Consider the following 24,724-nt stretch of genomic DNA (forward strand, 5'->3'; position numbering starts at 1 on the left):
TAGAAATAGGTCAGGGATACCTTTAGGGCTCTGCAGTATCTCCCCGAACTTTCACTGGAATACTCTGGAATGGACATTCTCAGAGACGACATCTGGGAAAATACAAGGAGGTCAAGAACTCTCAAAAATATATAGGTCAAAATGAACTCTATTTTCCTTGGTTAAACATTTAGCTCTGTAGTATGACCTGGCTGAGGCCCAGGCTTAGGTGTTCTTAAGCATGAGGCTGTGGAAAGAGAAGTGACTCAATTCAAACCCTGGTTCTGCTACTCATCAACTTGTACAAACAGGATGAGTCACTTCCACTTCTGGGTATAGTTTCTCCCTTTGAAGAATTGGGGGGTTGAAGAGAGTGACTTGGGTGGTCTCTAAAATTTTTCTTTAACATGATTGCCCATGTATTAACTTATATCAGATTGTTTACCATCTCAGGGAAGTGGAGGGAAGGATAGAATTTCAAACTCAAAACTTTAAAATGTTAAAAATTGACTTTATATGTAATGAGGGGAGTAAAATATTATCTAAAAAAATAAAAAAGAATCTTTCTTTCACCTCTAAATCATATAAGCTTATGATCACAGGTCAATAAAATAATGGATACATCTCAATCTTTCCTAGTTTTCTTTATAATTCATCAAGGTTTATCATCCTTGAATTTATTTAAACCTGCTTAATTGCCCCCCCTTCCCACTGAACAGAGAATTGTTCCCAAAACCTAGGACCCTATGGAATTTATACCCCTTCTTTCCAAGAGTTCAGTCTAATCCAATTCAAGTATTTATTAAACACATTGTAAACCAGGGGGCAGTGGATAGAACACTGGGCCTGGAGTCAGTTGAGAAAACTTATCTTTTAGAGGTCAAATCTGATACTCCCTTGGGCAAGTTATTTCACCCTATTTGTCTCAGTTTCCTCATCTGTATAATGAATTGGAGAGGAAAATGGCAAAAACTACTCTAATATTCTTGCCAAGAAAGCCCCAAATGAGGTCACAAAGGTCAGACATGACTGAACCGCAATAATGTGCAAGGTAAAGTACTGTGGAGGTTGAGATAAAATGGAAGTCCTAGTCCTAAATAACTGAAATGAATTTTCACCCACTGCACATGTAGTTAGTATGTATGTAATTATGCATATGTTGTTAGACTCTAAGGTCCTTGAGAACAAGGAGTATTTTCACTCTTTTTCCTTAAACCCAGTACTTAGCTTGGTTCCTGGTCACAGTTCTGTATAATAAATACTTATTGACTTCATAGGGCACAGGATTGTTGTGAAGATCAAATGAGAAAATGTTTGTTAAGTATTTCGTAAACCTTAGTGTGCAATGCCAATGCTGGCTACCATGGTTGTTACTGATGTTGGTATTACTGTTGATTAGTTATAATCTATTGGGTTAGAGCATGTAGTGTAAATATATACATGGTCATTTGAAGAAGGGGAGCTTTCCCAGATCCTGTAGCAGATGTCCTAAGAGGTGAGTCTTGAAGGAAGCTAAGAATTCCATGACATTTCATTCCAGAAATGAGGGCCTGGGGCTGAGCAAAGGCACTAGATTCCCACAGGCCATTCTCCCATCAGTAACCAGTCCATTGGACTAATTTTGGGGGAAGCTTTGAGACTGACTTAGAACAAAGACCACATGGATGCTGAAAAGACTCAACCACACATGACCCTAAGAGATCCACAACCACACACTCTACTTTGTCTCCCTAGATAGGCAAAGTTATTCTACACTTGCCCTACCCCAATTCCAACCCCTTGCAAAACTACATAGGTGACATAAGTGCTCCTTTAAAGTCTATAAGAGCAGTTCATACCCATACAATGACCCTGTAAGTTAAGCAGTGCATGTATCATTATCCTTATTTTACAAAAGGAGAAACTGAGGCTCCTGTAATATGAAATCAAAGGACTTTGGAACTGGAAAGGACCTTAGAAGTTAAATGACACTACATTTTCATTTTACATATTTGAAGAAACAGGGACCAAGAGAGGGAAAGGGACTTTTCCAGAATCACTTAGCAAATAAGTGGCAGCCTGATTTTCAGGCAAAAACACTTCCTATTACAATATATTGACTCTCCTATCTTAGGCCTTACAGCTGGCAAAAGTCAGATCTGAAACTCAGATCCACATCTTCAGTTTTAATGTTGCCTCTCTTTTCCTGTCCAGGACATTTTACTACTTTATAAAACTAGCCTTGTAGAGGGGAGAACAGATTCTCTCCTACAGGATTTCCTCATTCTTCACCCTCCAGGGTTAATCAGGGAAATAATCATCAGTTTCCCTTTATGACTCCTCAAGGGAAGCAGCTCCCAACCTAAGGTCTCATGTTTCACTCTACCCCTGAACCCTATCATGTTCTTCTTCTCCACTGCCACCCAGAGTCCCAAAGTCTGACCCATCCTTTCATATTGGATGCCTGTAGCAGATACCTTGTTAACTCCTACCCCTTTGGGAAGGGATAATATAATAATGGATTCCATCTATAATCAAATCGATAGGTAAGTCTTGGTAAAAATGGCTGTAATGAGCCATGGGATTACATTAGAAGAGTTGATTTCTATTGCTAGAAGGAAAAAACAATCAAGACTGACCTGACCCTTATTAGGTACAGCATGCCTGGCAACCATCAGATCTGCCATAAAACTAGGAGTGGAGTTTAAAGTGTGATTTTTGTTTCCAGACTTCACAGAAGCTGAACAGCAGGTGCCAAAGACACTAGGAAGAGGGGAAGTGACCCAATTCCCTGTCTGTCTGTTTATTTCTCCTTCCTTTCTGGAGCCTGAAACAGTGACTTGGAGGCAACTTTTCTATCTGGTTCTCTGCCTTGCCAGAGTTAGTCTGTGTGGTCTGTGTGTCCATTTAATGCAAAGGACTGACATTGATTTATTCTTTAATTCTTTTTATATAATATGTTTGCTTCTTTTGGTTATTAAAATTGTATTCTAAGCTTATAAAAACCATTCCTGAGTCCTAGATTCATAAAAATTTTCAAGCTGGAAAGAAGCATAGAAACTATTAATTTCAAACTCTTTCATTTTCTGGTAAGGAATCTGATATCCAGTATGGACCAAGTTCACAAAAGATCTCTAGGATCTAAAGCATCATTGTCTGTTCCTAAAAACACCTAAAAAGGTAGTTATGTTGAGGAGGGGGTAGATGTAATAGGACCTTTGACTATATCCCCAAGGGAGACTTGGAGAGTAAATCTAGAGGGAATGGTAGTAATAGAAGACAACAAAGGTAACTTTCCAGAGTTTCTAGCATCCTTCTCTCTTCATGCCACCCCTCAAGCAACACTCTTATCTCTAAACTTTAATGGTACCTGATGCTCATTGTTAAGCTGGTAATAACCCTAGGGAAGCAACAAAACTGTCAACCAAAGAAGGAAGGATCAGAGAAATTTTCCTTCTGGTCATTATCTCAGTATGGAGAGATAACTAACTCTACAGGCAATGTGGGCAGATACCATCATTGCTTTAGTCATATCTCCCTATTTTTCTCTTTACATTCTGGACTTATACCAATTTGATTCACCAAGTCACAGATACTTACCATCAGGTGCCCTGCCTCAATTTCCTGGAGAGGGAGTTGAATTGGAAAGGTGGATGTAAGAACATGGTAATAGCAAGAGTTTGATGGGGAAGGGAAGACAAGAAATAAGGGGAAGGAGATGGGAAGCTGTTACTGTCATATGTTTCTGGGTAGTTGAGTAGAAAGTAGAAGAATTAAGGTAAGGCTAGGGCACTAAAGAAAAAGAGGTCCTCATTCTACACTTTGACCTTTCTCTTGCAGAATCAAAGCCCATCTTGGTTGCAGGTTGCAGGTACCCTAAAGGGCCTTCCTCATTCTAGAAGATAATATCCTAGTAGGGACATGCCTTGATGCTATCATTCATGCCTAGTTTTTGCTAGAATTTCCCTGAAAATTTATTTACTAAAAATCTCTCTCCATCTCCTCCTATTCCCCTTACTCTGTTTTTTAAAAGCATATTGAGGGAGGCTAGGTGTCGCAGTGGATAAAGAGCCGGCCCTGGAGTCAGGAGTACCTGGGTTCAAATCCGGTCTCAGACACTTAATAATTACCTAGCTGTGTGGCCTTGGGCAAACCACTTAACCCCATTTGCCTTGCAAAATACCTTAAAAAAACCCCAGAAAGCATATTGACATTGCACAATTATTTATTTGCTTCAAGATCCCAAGAATCTGACAGGGAAGGGCATCCCTTCCTGGAACCTAGTTCCTAAGATTGGTAGAGAATTCAGGGCATGGTATTCATACCTGGCCAACTAGCGACATAGAATGTGAGCAACAGAGAATGTTACCAACACCCAGCAAGGTCAGCATTCTATTTCTTGAATTTCTTTTCTTTTTTTGGAAGACCTGGAAAAACACAGCAATATTCATGAGGGACCCCAGTACTGAAGATCTGGGCTGAGGTAGAATTGTGAAGCAGGGAAATTTGTCTTCTTATTTATCCATACCTCCTGTCCTGGGATGCTCTGTCTTGCTAGGAACCCAGTTGCATAGGATTGTAGATCAGAAACCAGAAGTCATCCTAGAGGTCATGGAACACAATCCCATTTTGTAGATGGGGGAAACTTTCACACAAGGAGAATAAATGACCAACCCTTTGAACTCAGGTCTTTTTGATTTGAAGTCCAGGATCCTCTTCTTTCTCTTCATACCTCACCCAGTCTCTCATAAATCATAAAAATCAGATATCAATTGCCCTAGAAGGACTGTCAGACTCTTACAAATATCTTGCCTATTAAAGATACAGTTATAGTATCCATAGTAAAGTTAAGACAAAGAAACTATGATATGCAGTTAGGAACTGTACTAAACTTTGGAGATAAAAAGAAACAAAAATATCATTGTCTACAAAGAACTCACTTTCTAATGTTGGGAGACAACATGTAAAACACTATGTACAAAACAAAATATATATACAAGATAAAATGGAAATATCTCAGGGGAAGGCACTGACATTAAGGGGAATTGTGAAAGGTTCCTTGCTAATGGTGGGAGTTTAGCTGGGACTTGAAGGAATCCAGAAAATGAAGATGAGGAGGGAGAGAATTCCTGGCACAGGAGATAGTCATAGTCAGTGGAAGTATCTAGAGTCAGGAGATGGAGCATATAATCTAGATTTGAGATGATAAAAGCCTGCACAAGTGGCAGTATTAGACAAGAGAAGGGGGCATAGGTAAGAGATGTTATGAAGGTAAAATTCACAGACTTTGTCTACAGATTGAATATGTGGGGTATATGTAAGTGAGGAGTTGAAGATGACACCTGGGTTGTGAGCTTGGTTAACCAAGAGGATGGGAACACTTTCCAAAAGTAATATAGAAAGGGGCAGCTAGGTGATACAGTGGATAGAGCACTGGCCCTAGAGTCAGGAGGATCTGAATTCAAATTTGGCCTCACTTAATATTTACTTAACTGTGTGACCTTAGGCAAGACACTTAACCCTTGCAAAAAAAGTCTTGCAAAAGCAAAAAAAAAAAAAAAGTAATAGAGAAGTTTGGAGAAAGGAAGTTTTAGGAGGAAAAATATTGAGTTCAGTTTTGGACATATTCAGTTTAAGGTGTGTGTGAGACAGTTTGCAATGTCTAACAGGCAGTTGGAGATGCAAGATGGGAGTAGTAGCAGAGTGATCAGGTCTGGATAAGTAGATCTGAGAATCATTTGGCTAGAGCTGATGATTAAATCTATGGGAAACAAGTGAAATAGAATATAGGGAAAAGAAAAGACAGCTAAGGAGAGAATCTTCTTTGGGGGGGGGGGGGTGAACAACCATGCTAACAGATGTGACTTGGATGAAAATTCAACAAAGGAGACTTAAAAAGAGTGGTTCGATGGGTAGGAAAACAGGAACGGGCAATATCACTAACTCCAGAGAATATTAAGGGGAAGAGGGTGATTGATAGTGTCAAAGGATATGAAGAGGTCAAGAAGGATGAGGATTGAAAGCACACTACATTTTTCCCCTTGCACTTTTCTTTAATTCAATCTAAATTATGACTCCATGTATCAGTCATTGAACCTAGCAAATACCCAACTAGCCTTAAAAGAGGTCCAGGAAGAAGTAAAACAGTCACAGCCTTACCTGACCAGTCCCCTCATTGATCCTGGGGAGGTCCAGCTACAAGCCACAACCTCTGTCCTCCTCACCCTATCCATCCAGCATACTGGGCACAAAGGCAGAATGTTCAAACTTCAATGTTTCTGGTTGTTTGAAACTATAGGTATTATAGTTCTTCTTGCCACTTAATACTGCCCCTATTATTATTAAAAAATTTCCACCCTCTGCTTCTCTTTCAATCCCTGTATTATTCAATTATCAGCAATCTAGGAGAAAATGATTCCTAATTGTGATCTCCATTCTGTCATCTCCATCCTACTTAATTTATTCTGCTTAATCCTCTGCTTAATCCTATCTTTATCCTTCTTAATCCTATTCATATTCCACTCAACTCTGTTCAGGCTTCCCCAGTGCCCTCTGGAATTCTCACTCCATAATGAACAAACTTTCCCTCATCTTGGACCTTTTGCTCACACTACTGACCTATTTGATCTCCCTGAGACCCAATTGTCTCCAGATGACATCATTTCCCTGGTTAGCCTCTTTGACTATGGCTGAACCTTTGTCCATGCTCCTTGTTAACTGGGCACTGGATTAGACTTTTGCTCTCCAGATTGTCCATACTCAGCAATTTCTCTGAATTTCACACTATCAGAATTTACCTCTCTGTTCACATCTTGGTATGTGTTTTATATGAAACTCAGGGCATTCTCCCTCCTTTTTTTTTTAGGCAATTAGGATTAAGCGATTTACCCAGAGTCATACAACTAAGTGTCTGAGGCCTGATTTGAATTCAGATCTTTCTGATTCCAGGGTCTGTGCTATGTCCACTTCAGAGCTAGCTGACCTATCCCTATTTTCTTAAGCAGTTTATTAGTGGACTTATTGTCTTCTATTCTTCTCCAAATCCTATCATTATTCTAGGAGACTTTACCAACTTTGATTTCGATCTCAGACTCCCTAAACTCCCACTTCATCAGTTTCCATAAATCCCAGGATCTACTGCTCTCCCTCCTTACTTCCACCTTCTGCCTTCCCTGGCTTCCTTCAAATTCCAGCTACTTTACTTTCTAGTCTTCCCATTCTCAATCTAATAGTTAACTACTTCGGACCCACACTGTCATCATCTCCCACATCCCCTGATGATCTCTTATCTTATTGCCATTCATCCCTTGCCAAACATCCTTGGATCACTCCCACCATCTGCCTCCTTTCCTCCTACATACTTTTCTTCTGCTTCTGAACAGAGCTGGAGGAAGTAATACAACTTTGCTGACTGATTACATTATAAATCAATGTTATCCAACTTCAGCTGGAGTTTCACTGTATCAAGACTGTTCTTTTATTCTCTATTGATGTTTCCTCCTCATAGAAGCTATTCCAAATTTCTCTTCTCAAGCCTCCTGTAATTTTTCTTCCCTCCATTCTCTCAGTGGAGAAACTTGTTCCTTACTTTACTTATACAATTGAGGTCATTCTCCAGGAACTCTATCTTTCTCTCTTCTTTTTTGGACATAATCTCCCATTCACCATTAGATTGCAAACTTCCTAAGCATAGGTCTGTCTTTTGTTTCTTTTTAATATCCCCAATACAGTGATGAATTGTAGGTACTTATTTACTGACTGTGTCTGATAAGAAGGTATTCCTTCTCTTTGCCACTTACCCTATATATGCCCTCGAACCCATCCCCTATCATCTTCTTCATCAGGCTGACCTTTTAATCATCACTTCCTCTAATTTTCAACCTCTCCCTATCTACTGGCTCCTTCTAAAAATCATGTCTTTCTATCCTTAAAAAGCATTCACTGGAAGGGAAGCTAAGTGGTGCAGTGGATAGAGCCAGAAATCAGGAAGACTCATCTTCCTGAGTTCAGTATGGCCTCAGACACTTACCAGCTGGGTGACTCTGGGAAAGTCACTTAACCCTGTTTGTCTCAGGTTTCTCATCTGACAAGAATGGGTCAAGAAGAGAGACACCACTGAACAACAACAGAATCTATAATTTCCTCAAGTTATTCCCCTATATTTCTTTTTTTCTTTCTCAGATTCCTAGAAAAACTTGTCTTTACTCATTTCCTTTACTTTACTCCTCAACCCTTGGTAGTCTGTCATCAGGTGCATCATTCTACTGAAATAACTCTCTCCCCAAATACCAATGATCTGTGAATGACTAGATCTGTGGTTTCTCTCAATCTGTGATTTCTTAGCTGTATTTGACACTTTTGACTGTCCTTCCTTCCTGGATCCTCTCTCCTCTCTGGGTTTTTATGATATCATTTTAACCCCTCCTCAGGGTCTTTATTGGGATATAATCTACATCACACACTCTCTTTCTCACTGACCTCATCAGTTTCTGTGGGTATAATTATCATCTTTAGGTATATGACTACCAGATTTAAATACAGCTTCAGATCCTCCACCAAGCTTTATTCCCTCATTATAACCTGTCTATTGGACCTTTCAAACTAGATGTCCCAGAGATATCTCAAAATCTACATGTTGGAAACAGAAATCATGTTTTCCTTAAATCCGCCTTTCTTCCCAATATTCCTATTTTTTTCTGAAGGATCAGTTTCCCAACTTCATAGCATCTTCCCTAACTCTTCACACTACCTTAATCCAGTTATCTAATTATTTGTTAATGTTACCATTTATACATCTGTATCTATTGTATTTGAACATTTCTCTCCACCACACAGCTATCATCTTAGTTCAAGTCCTCATCACCTCTCCCCTAGATTATTTCCCAAGTCTTCTAATTGTTTTCCTTGTCTTCAGTCTCCCCCAACTCTATTTTGTCCTTTATAAAACTGCCAAGGTTATTTTCCTTAAGAAAAGGAATCTGAGCTGAACCATGTAGATTCCCTACTCCCAGGGGTTCCCTAATTGCAGCTCAGATATATATATATATATATATATATATATATATATATATATATATATATATATAAATTTTCCTGTTTAAGTTTTAAATACCTTAATAACTTGCCCATAAACTATCTTTCTAGTCTTCCAAACTCTGCAGTCCACCAGAACTGGCCTATTCTTTTGCTTACACGTTCTTTTTGCTCATATTACACATCCCCATTCCTTTATTTGCATTTGTGTGGTCCATCTCCTCATTTCTACTTCCCAAATACCTCTATAAAGCCTTTTCTTATCAGCCCCTCAAAAAACTTTCCTTCCTTACTTTTTGCATTTAATTACCTTATACTTGGTTATATTGATCTTGTAAATGCTTTTATCTTTCCTTATTCTCTTGCCACTAAAAAATCTTAAGAACAGGGATTGTTTCATTTTTTGGTATTCATATCACCATTGCCAAACATAATGCCTGGCAAATAATAGAAATTTAATGAATGTTTGTTGATTGCTTGCTTTTTAGATCCAGGTCGATGGAAGCAGCTCAGTTTCTCACAAAGATGAACTGGACCAAATTCTAGTTGTGGCTCTACTGTTAACTGGCTCTGTGACTTGGGTAAGTCACTGTCCTTTTACTAGCATCACCATCCTCATCTTTAAAATGAGGAGGTTGGTTTTCAGATGATTTCTAAAGTGACTACTAGCTCTGGCAGCCTAGGACTCTATGATTCAAGGTGGAATCTGGAAAGGGAGAGAGGCATTGATAACTCACAGAAAAAAACTCAGGATCACAGGAAACTGTCTTTTCCTCTTCAGTTCAGGTACCTCATAAGCAGTTGAGCTTTCTGTAGGAGTCCCAGAGGGTCTGCTGGCCCTGGAAGCAAACAGGAGGTTTGGAAGGAACCTGCCCAGGCTATGCCTTGGATTCAGAAATCCTATCCTACTGTGAAACAGGATCATGCCTGTGGCTGAAGGAAACTTAAGGGAGAAGAATCAGCTTGGGGAGGGGGTTGGGCTCTGTGCATGTTAGTGGAGTGTGGGTTTGTTGAGAAGGCATTTGCCTTCTAGGATCTCACTGGGGAAAAAATGAAGTCTTTTGAGTGCATCAATGAAGTTAAAATTAAAATTACTTCTCATTGACTGAGGTGAGGGAGGTCCCCAATTTCCCACTTGGTCCTTTTAAGATATGGCTTCCTATGCATTGGATTGACTATTTTTTTCTAACCCTCAAAGCAACATACTACTCCACAATAGATAAGACTAAATTGGGACTGTTGAGTTGACACCCCACCCCCAATAACAGCTAAACTGATCATTTTTACATTGTAGGCTCTGCCGGAATGATCTGGGACATAGTATACGAGATGGTAGCAACTGGCACAAGCAAAAGTTGGATTTGATGAATAGTGAATCACTTGACAGGGTGTTGGACTGACAGATATGTCAAAGGGCTTATGATCTTTTCTGTTCATTCTGTCTCACTGTCCAAAAGAGTCAGATGAATAGGGCAAATGTATTTTAATGTATTTTAGTAGAATGTAAACCAGAGCCAGAGGAGAAGGTGGGGAAAGACCCTCTCTCCAAAGAGGGCTCTAAATTTTCATAATTTCAGATTTAGAGAGGAAAAGATGACAGAGTTCAGTTAGTCTAGTTTCCCCCTTTTACAGCTGAAGAAACTGAGGCCCAGAATGGTTGAATCACTTGCCCTAAACACTTGCCCCACATAGTTAATATCAGAGGTGGGATTTGAACCCATGACTTCTCATCCTAATTAGAGCCAGCATTTTTCCCTATCGTTCCATTCTTTTTTAAAAGTCCTGTGAGTTCTTAAGAATTTTATCTTCATTGTCTGCTTATGTCTCTTTTTGTGCCCTCTATTCTCTCATTTGTGGAGCTCCATGCAATTCATAGGCTTGTCAGGTTCCCTGATGCTGACACATCATTTATTGTTGCTCAATCTGTGTAATACCCTCTGCTCCAAAATTTTTCTCCCTTTTCCCCCATGAAAATAAACTGATCTTTAAGCTTTGCTCTTCAAAGGTCCTGTATAGGAATGCAGATATGTTACCTTGCTAAATGACATGTTTGCATTTTAATAAGGTCCAGAGGGTTGAATTTAATACTGATCATTTCAGATCACAGCAATTTATGGCTGTATTTTAGGGAAGAGAGGCCATTAGCCTCAGTATCCCTGAATCATAGAATTGAAAGTTGGCAGGAACCTTCCTCATGCCTGAAGGCAAGCATTGAGAAGGTCATTTTGTTCTATAGTCTTAAGAGGAAAAGGCACAACCTTCTTAGTTTACTGCTCACCATACCAGAATGTCCATGTGGACCTGAGTCAAGCCATCACTCAGACATATTTCTGGCCAGGGACCAGAGGTAGCCCCAGTGTGGGCACATCAACTCCACACCCAGACCAGGACTTCCCTGCCTTTCTCATGAGGTCAGGGGCCAGCTCAATGACCTTTCATTAATGGATAATTTACTATCAATAAAAGATGCTCAGATCCATAAGAATCTCCACTTCCCTTCTTTCCCAGTTCACAACTTTCTGGTTTAGCCTCAATTTTTCTCTGGGGTCTTAGATATCTTCTTTTTCTCCTTGGGTTATTTGGTAGCTCTATCCAATGGAAGGTATAGGGGGAAAAGGTTATGGATAAGGACTGTGGCTTTTTAAGGAACTCAGATATTTGGATTTTACCCAATAGCCTACTGTAGAGTAGAGCAGACCTACTTCCCTCCTCATTTCTAAGTTTAATCATAATATGAACAAGCACCAAGATCTTGATTTTTAGTTCTGAGTTATCCCTCTTCTCAAGGAGAATTAATTTGAAGCTGTATCCCACAATTAGTACAGCCTTTCTTCCACTATATTGTACTATCTGGGATGTTTCAAGAAGCAGGGAGTTAAGAGGACAGTGAGAGAGAATTGGAGAATGTATTTGGCATTGTCCCCCAGGAAAAATAAAACAAAATTAGTTGTATTAGAGTTCCTAAAATTTTATTAAGCAGTTCATATGTTTGATAATGGTCTAAATCATCACTGTCATGGTCATCTAGGATCAGATAGGGGCCAGATGGGACCAAGAAGAGAGGACACCTTTGGGTGGTATGAGCTTCATGAGGAAGCTAACATGATGAATTTTTGCATTTGGATGGGCATACCCTAGTCTTGCTACCTCTTTCATGTTGACTAAATTTGACTAAGCTCTTTGTAACTGTTCCTGGCTCTTAGATAATGAATTTTCTACAGGTAAGTCAATAACAAAAGCAGAGATTATAGGATCATAGATTTAGAGCTGGAGAGGGCATGGGATCACCTAGTTCAATCCCCTTACTTTATTATATGTTACATTTTATTGATACTTTTTGTTATTATGTTTTGCCCTTACCTGGAGTTATCACTTAAGACAAAGAAGGAAAAAAAAAAGTTTGATAAAACTAAGCAATGTGTCCGGAAATGGGGAGAGGCATTGATAACTCACACAATTCTGACTTATATTGTGTTCAATATACATAGTTTCCCCACCTCTACAAAGAGGAGAGCGAGCTGCATTCGCATATCTTTCTTTTGTGTCCATGCTTGGTCGTTATAATTTCACAGCATTCATCTATTGTTGTTCTTTATATTACAATCCTCATATTTTCCCTTGTTTTTCTTACTTTGCTCGGCATATGTCTTAAAGTGTTTCTCTGCATTGATCCTATTTATTATTTCATAAAACATAACCATTTTCCATTATATCATTTGCCACATCTTGCTTAGTGGTTCCTCCATTGAGCACCCCCCCTCAGTGTACATGGAGGGAATTAAAGGTTAAGTGATGTGCCCAAATATGCAGATAATAATTGTTAAAAGAAAAATTTGAACTTACATCACCTGACTCCAGTCAGTAGTCTTTCCACTATTGTTGTTGTTCTGCTGTTTCAATCATATCTGACATTTTTGTGACGCCATTCTGTGATTTTCTTGACAAAGATACTGCAGTGAGTTACCATTTCCTTCTCTAGCTCATATTACAGATGAGAAAACTGAGGCAAACAGGATTAAGTGACTTGCTCAGAGTCACATAACTAGTAAGTGTTTGAAGTCAAATTTGAATTCACTAAAAAGAATCTCCTGACTTTGGCCCTGGCATTCTATCCACTGTGCTACTATGATGTATAATAGCCTGGGAGAGGATTGGTTTTTAGGTCCCCTAAAACAAAATGTAGAGGTTCTATGAACTTTAGTGAATCATTACAACTGTGAATTTTTGTTCATTTTTCTGGAAAAATTCAGAAAGTCCTCAACCAGATTGTCAAAAGTTTTGTCCATTCAGAATCCTTTTGCAGATTACTAATTACACCGAGAAAGATTCCTTTTGCAGATTACTAATTACACCGAGAAAAGGTCTTTTTCAAATCTGGTAGACTTTAATATGTTTTCATGAAGGCACAAAAGAAATACTAACTCATGGAATTTGTGAGATCCATTCAGACTCCATAGGCTGGCATTTCTTGGTGGTCCTCCCCTGGGGTCAGGTTGGGAGTTGGGCTTGGACTACGAAAGAAAAGGAGAAAATTCCTTTGCCTTTTTTTGAATCTGCTTTTTATATCTTCCTTGTCCTACCACGACTGGATAAGAGCCTGTTTGCTTCCAAAGAACACCCCACTTCTGCAGCCCAAAGTATATAGAGCTACTCTGTCAATGATTGGCTATCTTGGCCTCCTCACTGACATAGCAACTGGCTACTTTTGCAGACTCCCTCCCTTTCCTAACAGCATTAAGTGCATGGGATATTTTTTATATGCCCTTGGCTTTGCTTGCCTGAGGTATGTGAGGCATTTGTTTCACCCTTATTAAGATACTGTAGCTCTCTGTATTTCCTCTATACAGCTCATATATCTCTGGAGCCTGGAGGCTGCTTGGCCTCATGTTTCTGTGCCCAGGCAGAATCCAGGGTCACAGGAACCTGAGACCTGGTCAGTTGAATATGGGGGCAGAGCTTTTTACTGGGAAGGATGAAAGGAGTTAGTTGAATAATGAGAGATATTAAATTTTAAAGAAATGTCATTTCAATAAAATATTTTAAATACACATAAAATTAAAAACAAAATGCTCAAGGATAACAAATAGAACAATTGAATTCTTATCTTGACAAATTTATCTTATATTTTTATATATAACAGAAACTCAGTTTTTAATATAATTTTCTTGGGATGGGTGATGATGGTTAAAGAAATGAAATAATTGTTTTCCCTCTACTCAATAGTATTTTATTTTTTCCAATATAAATATAATTTCTACAAATATATAATATGATTTATGAAAATAATTTTCAACATTCACTTTATAAGAATTTGTGTTCTAATTTTTTCTCCCTCCCTCCACTCCCCAAGACATAATGCAAGAAGAATTGTTTTAAAAGGGGTCCCAGGCTTCATGTAGATTCGAGGAATTTCTCTGATCTCTAGGCCTTTTTCTGACAGGTTTGCCCTCCCTGCTGTCTTCAGTCAGCAATCTTGGTTTGTGATCAAAGAGATGGCTATGGAAGGGCCTGACCCGAGGAAATATTGCCACTCAGGATTGACATGCCTGGATGTTAATCCAGGCACTGGATAGTATATTAGAGTAGCCTGCATTGGGTTGTAGGGGTGGGGATAGGGAGCAAAAGGGAGATTAGGGGTGACCTCCTTTAAGCTTTCAGAAAGGGAACTCAGAATGAGACAGTGGTTTTTTATGACTGACCTCAATAAAGCTCATCTAGCATCTGACTAAGCCCTAAACTTCTTGTTAATAAACAATCAACTTCTCAAGGAAAGTTCTGTGAATGATGGCAAGAACACTGCACTAAGAGTCAGGAGACTTGGGTTCCAGTTTTGGCTCTGCAACTTAACTACCTGGGTGGTCTCAGGTCAATTCAGCTAATTCCTATGAACCTTGGATTTTTCATAGTCAGTTGGAAAGAATTATAGTACCTTTCCTTTTCTTTCACTTAAACTCTAAACATGAGACAGATTCCTTTATTTATTCCTTTATTTTTGTACTTGTTTCTCTGGGTTTGGTATATTGCTTAGTAAATAGTAGGTGCTTAATAAATAAATATTTGTTGATGATTAGTTGGTTGTAAAAGCATTAATTTGTAAGGAAAATAGGAAAGGGACTAAGAGAGACAGTATGAGGTATGGAGACTGGGTGGCAGATGAACGCTGAGCCAAAAAGTCCTACACATGCTGATAGTGTAACCCTGCTTAAGTCACTTGAGCAATCTCAGGGCTTTATAAAATTCTCTGATTCTGCATTTGAGGAGGGTGTTTTCTCGTGTTGGATTTTTGTATACCAACACCACCACAGGTCCTGACTCTATCCCTAAACCAATAGGTTATTAATTTATATACATTGAAGTTTTGGGGACTCAGCACCTGGGTGGGTCATGAATAAAGCAGATCAAGTAAGTCTGGGAAACAGAGAACTTGTTTCATTAGCTAGTGATGATTCTGGAAAATGTGGAAACAACATTTTTGTAAAACTAATTGTAATTTAAATGTCTTATGGAAGCAGGTCACTTAAAGGAATGCTCATTTTTTTTAGGATAACTAATCCTACTCTCATTTCTAAATTTGGACATTCATTCATTTTACAGGTGATGTTTATCCATAATGCCCAAGAAGTTTGAGGAAGGAGATAGAGAGCCCCAGAAAACATAGCAGTTGAGAAGGCTCTAGGAGCAGAGACATCTGCAGCTCATTTTGAGTCATGACACAGATATGCAAAGATTCTGGAGGTTGAGAGTTGAGAAAGGGAACAGTTGGCATCTGTTGGGAATGGAGGAGACCAGCAAGACCAGTGAATTGGAATATATATCTTTGTAGAATGAATAAAGTCTAGCACATATTGGAGACAGGGTCTAGATTTGTGATTTCCTTGAAATACGAACTTTTGGTGAGGAAATGCCCTCTACCAATGTAGATAAGTCACTTTCTCCACCATTGATAGTCTGAGAGAATTACCTAGGACAAAGGAATCAACTTTTTTTCCCTTCCAGGCTACAAGCAAAACTGCTGGAACTATATTAAAATGTAATTGGAAAATGTTAAACAATAGAAATAGATACACAGATAACATTAATTTGTAGTTTTCTAAATGAATATGGTGGGCAGCTATGTGGAACAGTTGGGTATAATTCAAATCTGGCCTTACACATTTACTAGTGGCATGACCCTGGTCAAGTCACTTCACACTGTTTGCCTCAGTTTTTTCATCTGAAAAATTAGCTAGAGAAAGCAAATGGCAAACCACTCCAATAATCTTTACCAAGAAAATCCCAAATGAGGACTTGAAGGGTCAGAAACAACTAAAATGACTGAACAACAAGAAAGTGAATATTCCTCCCTTTGACACCTCTAGACTATATTAATTCTTAATTCTAACTCTTTCACTCTATTGTTTATCTCCCATTTATACTGAATATAGTTTTTTGTGTATAGTTGTTTACTTATTGTCTGTCCTTTCTGAATGTGAGCTCGCTGAGAGCAGAGACTATCTTTTACCTTTCTTTGTATTCCAATCAGTGATGATGACAATGTTTGTCCTTTATATTTGAAGGAGACCATGGCATCAGGCAGGTGATACCATGACAAGCACATGAATTGGATTTTAATGAAAGGTGCTGTGCAAAGTCATCAGTCTCACCTACTTCTACAGAGCCATCTGGGTCCAGTGGCCAGAGGTGAATCAGGATACCTGGAGATGACCCTGGATGTGAGGCAATCAGGGTTAAGTGACTTGCTGAAGGTCACACAACTAATTAGTGCTGAATTTGAACTTCCAGGCCAGTACTCTAGCCACTGCACCACCTAACTGCCTAGAAGATGTTCAATAAATGTTAGTTGACTGACTGACCAAGAGGTTAAGGGACCTGTTCAGAATCACCAGCCAATATGAGTCTACAGCAGGACTTGAGGTCAGGTCTTCCTGATTCTGACACTGGCTCTCTTCTCAGTAAGCTATGCTACCTTCATCAGCACATATAAGTATTCCTAAATCCCCCCTCCCAAAGAATATGTGGATTCTAATGTGATTAACAAAATACGCATTCGTTTAAAAGCATAATTGAAGTCATAGCAGTTTTTGGTCATCCTGTATTTTCTTAGTGGATAATTTAGGACAACTCCCATCAGAGAACTGTATATTTAGAGCTGGTAGTAGAGTCAGAGGCTATCTGACCCCTCACCCCTTATCTTAAAGATGAGGAAACTGAGCCCCACTGGGGTTGAATGGTAATAAACACCAAAAGTGGAATACAAATACAGGTGTTCTGACTCCAAAGCCAGTGGGTTTTTGTTTTTGTTTTCCCTTGAGACTGAGTTTTTAGGCATGATTGACTTCCAAGGTTCTCAGAAAAGAAAACCCACAGACCACTCAGTTAGCAGTCAAATAGATTTATTATAAGGATGTCCAACTCAGTGACTTCCTCAGTGATGTAGGAGAAACCCTGATTTGTAGTCCTTCTTTGCACAAACAGTCAGGGGCCTTGTTGGACCACCATGGTTGGGTGGATTGAATAGCTCTCTTACATGAGTATTTGTTAAAAGGGTTTTGATTTTCATCATATTCAGTGAGAAAGGGGAACGAGAAGTGAGAGAGAGAGGCCAGAGAATTCCTTCCAAAAGAAGAAAATACAAGAACAACCTGGAGAAAACCCAGACAAATGTTAAAAGTTATATATTAATATAACTTACACTTTATCTCTCTGAGACTGTTTTTCATCTTTAAAGTGTGGCTAATAATATCCCTTAGGGTTTTTTCCTGAGTATATCTTATTGTCTCCATCACTGGAACATAAACTCTTTGCCAGTAGGATTTGTTTTGTTGGATTTCTAGCCCTGGTGCTGAGCCCATCTACTGAACACAGGAGATCTTAATAAAGAATTTTTGATTATAACTAATATGGAGAAATGTCGTACATGATTGTACTTGTATAACTTATATCAGAATACTTGTTGTCTCGGCGAGTGGATAGAAGAGGGAGAGAGTAAGACTTTGAGTCTTAGAAAAATTAATATTAAAAAGTATTTTAACATATAATTAGAAAAAAATAAAATCCTAACTGAAAAAATAATTGTTGAGTGATTCATAACACCTTGAAAATCTAAGTCCTTTATTTTGGCTATTATTATTGCCCCCTAAAAGAAAGTTGCACACTTAACAGGAAAGCAAGTTCTGTTTAATGGAGATTTGTAATTTCATGTACAATACTCTCAATGTATGGAAATGATCATTTTATTTGGTTTTTATTGGGCTCAGATTAATGTTAAATAAAATGATAAAAGTATTATCAGTACCTTCATGAAGGTAGTTAGGGATTTTATTGCTATCTTTTCTCTTGGGGCAGATTGGGGCAAAGTTCCTAGGGGGAGGAAGGTGTAAAGGGGATTAATCACTTGAGCCCTAGATCTGTTTGAAGAGTTTTCCCAATTAATTTGATGGGATTTCTGAATTTGGACCTCATAGTTACAGTCCCTTGATGAGAGGGCCATTCAGGATTTGTGGTTGAACTACAGTGTCTGGGGTTGCCTCTAAGATTATTGGCAATTAAGAGTAGGAGAGGAGAGAAACACCTCTTCCCTAATTTATAAGAGCAAATTTTGTTACATTTCACCCCTTTTCTCCTTTCCTTTTCACTTATTTTCTTCCTTGGATTTCTGGACCAGAGTTCAACAAGTGACAAGGGGAAAGGGGAATATTACTCCAACCCATTCCAAGAAGCAGAAAATGGTGCTTTGCTGGAGAAACACATGACAAGTGACCTGCTCTTGCTAAAATGAGCCTCAAAGTGGGATTGCTGGGCCCCCAGATCCCCTCTGCCTTTCTATTTCCTTGTTTTGAGGACAGGATTGTAAGTTTGAGAATGAATGTTTTTACTTGTGGGTAATTCCAAGTTAAAAAATTCCCAATTGAGATTCTGAATTGGTGATTCAAGTCCCAAATTACCTGGAAAGATGGACTTTTAAAAGCATACTTCTGTTTTTATTAAAGATTTTATTTGAGTTTTTTGAGTTTTACAATTCCCCTCCCCCCATCTTACTTTCCTCCCCACCCCGCCACAGAAAGCAATCTGTCAGTCTTTACTTTATTTCCATGTTGTACATTGATCCAAGTTGAGTGTGATGAGAGAGAAATCACATCCTTAAGGAAGGAACAAAAAGTCCTAGAGATAAGATCAGACAATAAGATATCTGTTTTTTTCCTAAATTAAAGGGAATAGTCCTTGAACTTTGTTCAAACTCCATGGCTCTTAATCTGGATACAGATGGTATTCTCCATCACAGACAGCCCCAAATTATCTCGGATTGTTGCACTGATGGAATGAGCAAGTCCATCAAGGTTGATCATCGCCCCCATGTAGCTGTTAGGGTGTACAGTGTTTTTATGGTTCTGCTCATCTCACTCAGCATCAGTTCATGCAAATCCCTCCAGGCTTCCCTGAATTCCCATCCCTCCTGGTTTCTAATAGAACAATAGTATTTCATGACATACATATACCACAGTTTGCTAAGCCATTCCCTAAATGAAGAGTATTTATTTGATTTCCAATTCTTTACCACCGCAAACAGGGCTACTAGGAATATTTTTGTACAAGTGATGTTTTTACCCTTTTTCATCATCTCTTCAGGGTATAGACCCAGTAGTGGTATTGCTGGGTCAAAGGGTATGTTCATTTTTGTTGCCCTTTGGGTGTAGTTCCAAATTTCTCTCCAGAAATGAGTTCACAGCTCCACCAACAGTGTAATAGTGTCCCAGATTTCCCACAACCCTTCCAACAATGATCATTATCCTTTCTGGCCACATTGGCCAGTCTGAGAGGTGTGAGCTGGTACCTCAGAGAAGCTTTAATTTGTATTTCTCTAATAATTAATGATTTAGAGCAATTTTTCATATGGTTATGGATTGCTTTGATCTCCTCATCTATAAATTGCCTTAAAATCATACTTCTTTCTTGAGAAAGAAGAGAATCTTCCACAGAGAACTGATTCATAGTTGAAGTACTTAAGGCATGATATTAAGAGCCAGGAGATCTGACCCTTATAAGTTCTCCATGGTATTGATGTGAATTGTGCCAGTAGTGAAGGTGGTAGAGAATGGGGCATCTTTGTTTAGTAGTCTACTTGGTTCTCAGGGTCCTTTATCTTTCTGTATTGTGTTTGTGGACTCGCATGAATTCATTATGTTCTATGCATTTTTGGAAGGTCACTTTCAGGAAAGATCTTAGAGATCATTTCACTGATTCCTTCCTCATTTTCTACAAGAAGAAATACAGACTTTTATTCTCAGGAAAGGGAGGTGATTTGTGCAGTTTGTCCACTCTGATAGAGCTTTTTAGTTGACTTAATGGATTGAGGGTTGGAATCAGAAAGACAGTAGATGCATAGCCTCAGGTAAGACACAACTTCTCTCAGCCTCAGTTTTCTCATCTCCAAAATGGAGAATATAATAGCCCCTATCTTACAAGGCTGTGATAAAGGACAAATGAGATGACATATAAAAACTTTGCAAACCTTGAAGCACTATATGAATGCTTGTTAGGCAGGTAGGTGGGAAAGGGAATAAATAGGAAGCTGGACTAGAGGTCAGGAAGCTGAATTCAAATCTTTCCTTGGGTCATTGATTAGCTATGTGACAATGGATAAGTTGCTTAACTGTTCAATTTCCTCATCTGCAAAACGAGAATAAATATACATTTAGCAACAATTTTATATATATATTATAATTTATGTTATAGCATAATATAGCATGATAAAAATAACAGCATCTGCCTCACAGAGTTATTGTGAGAGAGACTTTTTTTTGGCAAGGAAATCAGGGTTAAGTGTCTTGTCCAGGATCACATAATTGATTAGTGCCTAAGGCCAATTTGAACTCAGGGTTCCTGACTCCAGGACTGGTATTCTATCCACTGTGTCATAACTGCTCTTCAAATAGTTGATTGTGATGATAGAATGAGTTAGCATATACAAAGTGCTTTATGAAGTTTAAAGCCCTAATTGAGCACTGTTATTTTTCTTATAATTAAAGAAAGGACTAGAATGCTTGATTCTCACTCACTTATAGCACAAAACGTGCTTCCATCTAAGGGGAGAATCAGCTTCAATGGCTAGTCAGGCTATATACTTCAAGCAATCCAACCCAGACAGAAACAGGTTCTGAGTAACTGGATATGCCTTCCAAGGGTCAGAAGTCAGAGCCCTGGATGAGGGTGTAGCCCAGAATAGAGATGGAACTTGAAATGGAACTATATGAGGAAGGAACTTACTGAAGGAGCTTTTAAAGGATCTAATGAAATTTAGTCTGGGCATATAACTTAGGAGGGGCATGATATCAAGCTGTTTCCAAGTGTGTAAATATTTGTCTCATAGAAGAGGGTTTCGATTTGTTTTACTTGTCACCAGAAGGTGGAACTAGGGCCAATGGGCAGAAATTGCAAAGGAAAATATTGCAGCAAAATGTCCCCCCAACAACTTGTGAATAATTAGAGCTGACCCAAAATGGAATAGATGGTCATGTTAGACAAAGAGTTAGACATGGAGCTCTTCAGGAGGAAGTTGGATGATTATTTCCTTAGGATGCTTGGAGAGAATTCTGGTTCAGATATGTGTGGATTTGATGACTGCTGATTTCCCTTCCAAATCAGAATCTTTGATTCTGCAGCAATTTTACTACAAGATGTTGAATGGCTAGCTCCCTGAAGGAGAGTCATCTGAGAATTAGCCATTAATATATGAATAAAGGAAGTACTGACTGTTGGAAAAGAGCTAGTAATATCATGGAAAGTTCATTGGGTGCTAAACCAGAAGTATTCGCATGTATATCAATTAATTAATCAACAAGCATTTTACCACACATTGCCATAGTAATGGGGATACAAATATACATGAAACAGTTCCTTTCCTCAGGGAGCTTACAGTCCCTATTTAGGAAGGAATGATGGCTAGAGAAGGGAGCTTCGGATTAGACTAAAATCCTAGGATAGTAGAGTGTCATTCCTTTTCCAATAGCAGTGGCATTATTCATTTGATTATTATTTTCTGAGAAAGGGCTGGATTTAGGAATAAGAAGGGATAGAGAAGATATCAAGAGAAGTTGACAAGATATCTTTTCTGGTTAGGCCCTGGCATTGTGGGAAATGGAGGGATGAGATGAAGTATCTGAATATGGCTAGATATAGAAGGATGGTCCAAATTAAATTATTTATTCATTGCCATACCAACCAAACTACCAAATAACTATTTCACTGAGCTAGAAAAAATAGTCACAAAATTCATCTAGAACAGCAAAAGGCAAGATTAGCAAGGGAATTGATGAAAAAAAATGTAAAGGAAGGTGGCTTAGCTCTACCAGATCTAAAACTATACTATAAAGTGGCAGTCATCAAAACTGCCTGGTACTGGTTAAGAAAAGGAGTAATGGATCAGTGGATTAGGATAGGTTCAAAAGAAAGAGTAGCAAATGACTACTATAATATACTGTTTGACAAACCCAAAGACATTAGCCTCTGGGATAAGAATTCACTGTTTGACAAAATTTGTTGAGAAAATTGTAAAATAGTAAGATAAAAACTAAACATAGACCCACATTTCACACCCTAAACCAAAATAAGGTCAAAATGGGTTCAGGATTTAGACATAAAGGTGACACCATAGATAAATTAATAAACCAAGAAATAATCTATCAGATCTATGGAAAAGGGACAAATTTATGACCAAACAAGATATAAATTATAAACTACAAAATGAATGATTTTGACTATATTAAATTTAAAAGTTTTTGCACTAATAAAATCAATGCTGCCAAGCACTGAAAGAAGGAAAAGCAGAAAGCTAGGAAATAATCTTCACAACTAGGAGTTCTGATAAAGGTCTCATTTCTAAAATATATGGAGAATTGCATCAAATTTATAAGGTTACAAGTCATTCCCCAATTGTTAAATGGTTAAAGAATATGAATAGACTGTTTTCAAATGAAGAAATTAAAGCTATATACAATAATATAAAAAAGTTCCAAATCATTATCGATTAGAGAAATGCAAAATAAAACAACTCTGTGATATCACCTCATACCTATCAGATTGGCTAAGATAAGAAAAAGGGAAAATGATCAAGTTGGAGAGATTGTGGGAGGATTGGGACATTGATGCATTGCTGGTGGAGTTGTGCACTGATCCAACCATTCTGCAATGAATCCAACCATATGGAACTATGCCCAAAGAGCAATAAAAATGTTCATTCCCTTTTACCCAGCAATTCCAATTCTAGGCCTATATACAGAAGAAATTATAAAAAATGGGGAAAGTACCACATGTTCCAAAATATTTATAGCAGCTCTTTTTGTAATGGCAAAGAATTGGAAATTGAGGGGATGCCCATCAATTGGAGAATGGCTAAACAAGTTATGGAACATGAATACTATGGAATATCATTGTTCTATAAGAAACCATAAATGGTCAGACTCTAGAGAAGCATGGAATGAATTATAGGATCTGATGCTGAGTGAAGGGAGCAGAACCAAGAGTACAATGTACACATTAACAACATTGTGAGATGATCAACTTAATGGAAGCAGCTCCTCTCAGCAGTTCAGAGAGCTAGAAAAATCCTATTAGACTGGTTATGGACAATGCTATCCCCATACAGAGGAAGAAAAACAAAGCAAAACAAATCCTTCAGAATCTGATAAACACTTTATAAAAAATACCTCTCATATCTCTTTCCCTTAATCCTAATTTCTCATCTCAAAAATGACTAATCTGTAAACATATTTATCAAAAATATGTATGTACAATGCTAGCCTGTTTGCTGCTGAGGGGAGAGGGTGGGAAGGAAGGGTGGAAGGAAATTTTGTAACTTAAAAATATACATATGCATGTGGATGAATGTTGAAAAACTCATAAGATGTATTTGTAAAAAATATCAATAAAAAGATACAGAAAGCTGAGGATTAATTGATCTAATCTGGGCAATTCTGTCTGGATGGAACCTTAATCTGGTGGGATTCAATACATTTCAAAAGTGAGATGTAGATAAACAGACAGAGACAGAGAGACACAGAGAGAGAAACAGAGACACAGAGACACACACAGAGAGTTAGAGACAGAGGAAGAGACAGAAAGACACACACACAGACAGAGAATGAGACAGACACGGAGACAGATAGATCAAGAGAGAAACAAGGATATCTTTTCTATGTGACATTTCTAGGTAGATACCAGAAATAAGAAAAAAGAGAAAGAATAGAGAGATAGAGATGGAGGAAGGAAGAAAGGAGCAAAGAAAGAAAGAAGGAAGAAAAAAGAAAGAAAATCCTATCCTAAAGGAGCTTATATCTATTGGCTGTGCATCAGAGCATGAGAGCTTTGAAACCAAACAAAAACTTGATTGATTCTAAGTTTCAGAGAGCCGACCACAGAAATGGATTGATTTCCAGGCTTTAGATTGAGTTCCACATAATGGAAGAATTAACCTTATCTACAATTAGTGTATGCAGTGGGGTAGGGTGCTAGACTATTAACGAAAAGATGAAGATAGATTGGGATTCAAGGTAAAACTACTTAGGCTGAAAAGGCATGGTCAGATGAAGCTAATTGTTGAGCTCTACACTTCTGTAGGCTTAATCATTCTGTTATTTTGTACAATATTTTATTTTATTTTATTTTTCCTTTGATTTCCTCTATTAAAGCTTTTTAACTCTGACCACCTCTCAAGGAACAAAGTGGAACAGGATTTGCT

The 24,724-nt window shown here is 38.3% G+C and overlaps 1 long non-coding RNA gene across 1 annotated transcript in view; it reads right to left on the reverse strand.

The window, feature by feature from the left end:
* Positions 1-24,724, reverse strand: part of LOC141488375 (uncharacterized) — a 126,371-nt gene that overhangs the window by 11,282 nt on the left and 90,365 nt on the right. Inside the window, exons 3-4 of the long non-coding RNA XR_012468663.1 lie at positions 9,729-9,830; positions 21-92 (exon numbers count right to left, since the gene is read on the reverse strand). This is a non-coding gene — a long non-coding RNA (uncharacterized LOC141488375). The remainder of the gene's footprint in view (positions 1-20; positions 93-9,728; positions 9,831-24,724) is intronic.

This window comes from Macrotis lagotis, chromosome 5 (assembly GCF_037893015.1).
Source record: "Macrotis lagotis isolate mMagLag1 chromosome 5, bilby.v1.9.chrom.fasta, whole genome shotgun sequence".
NCBI lineage: Eukaryota > Metazoa > Chordata > Mammalia > Peramelemorphia > Peramelidae > Macrotis > Macrotis lagotis.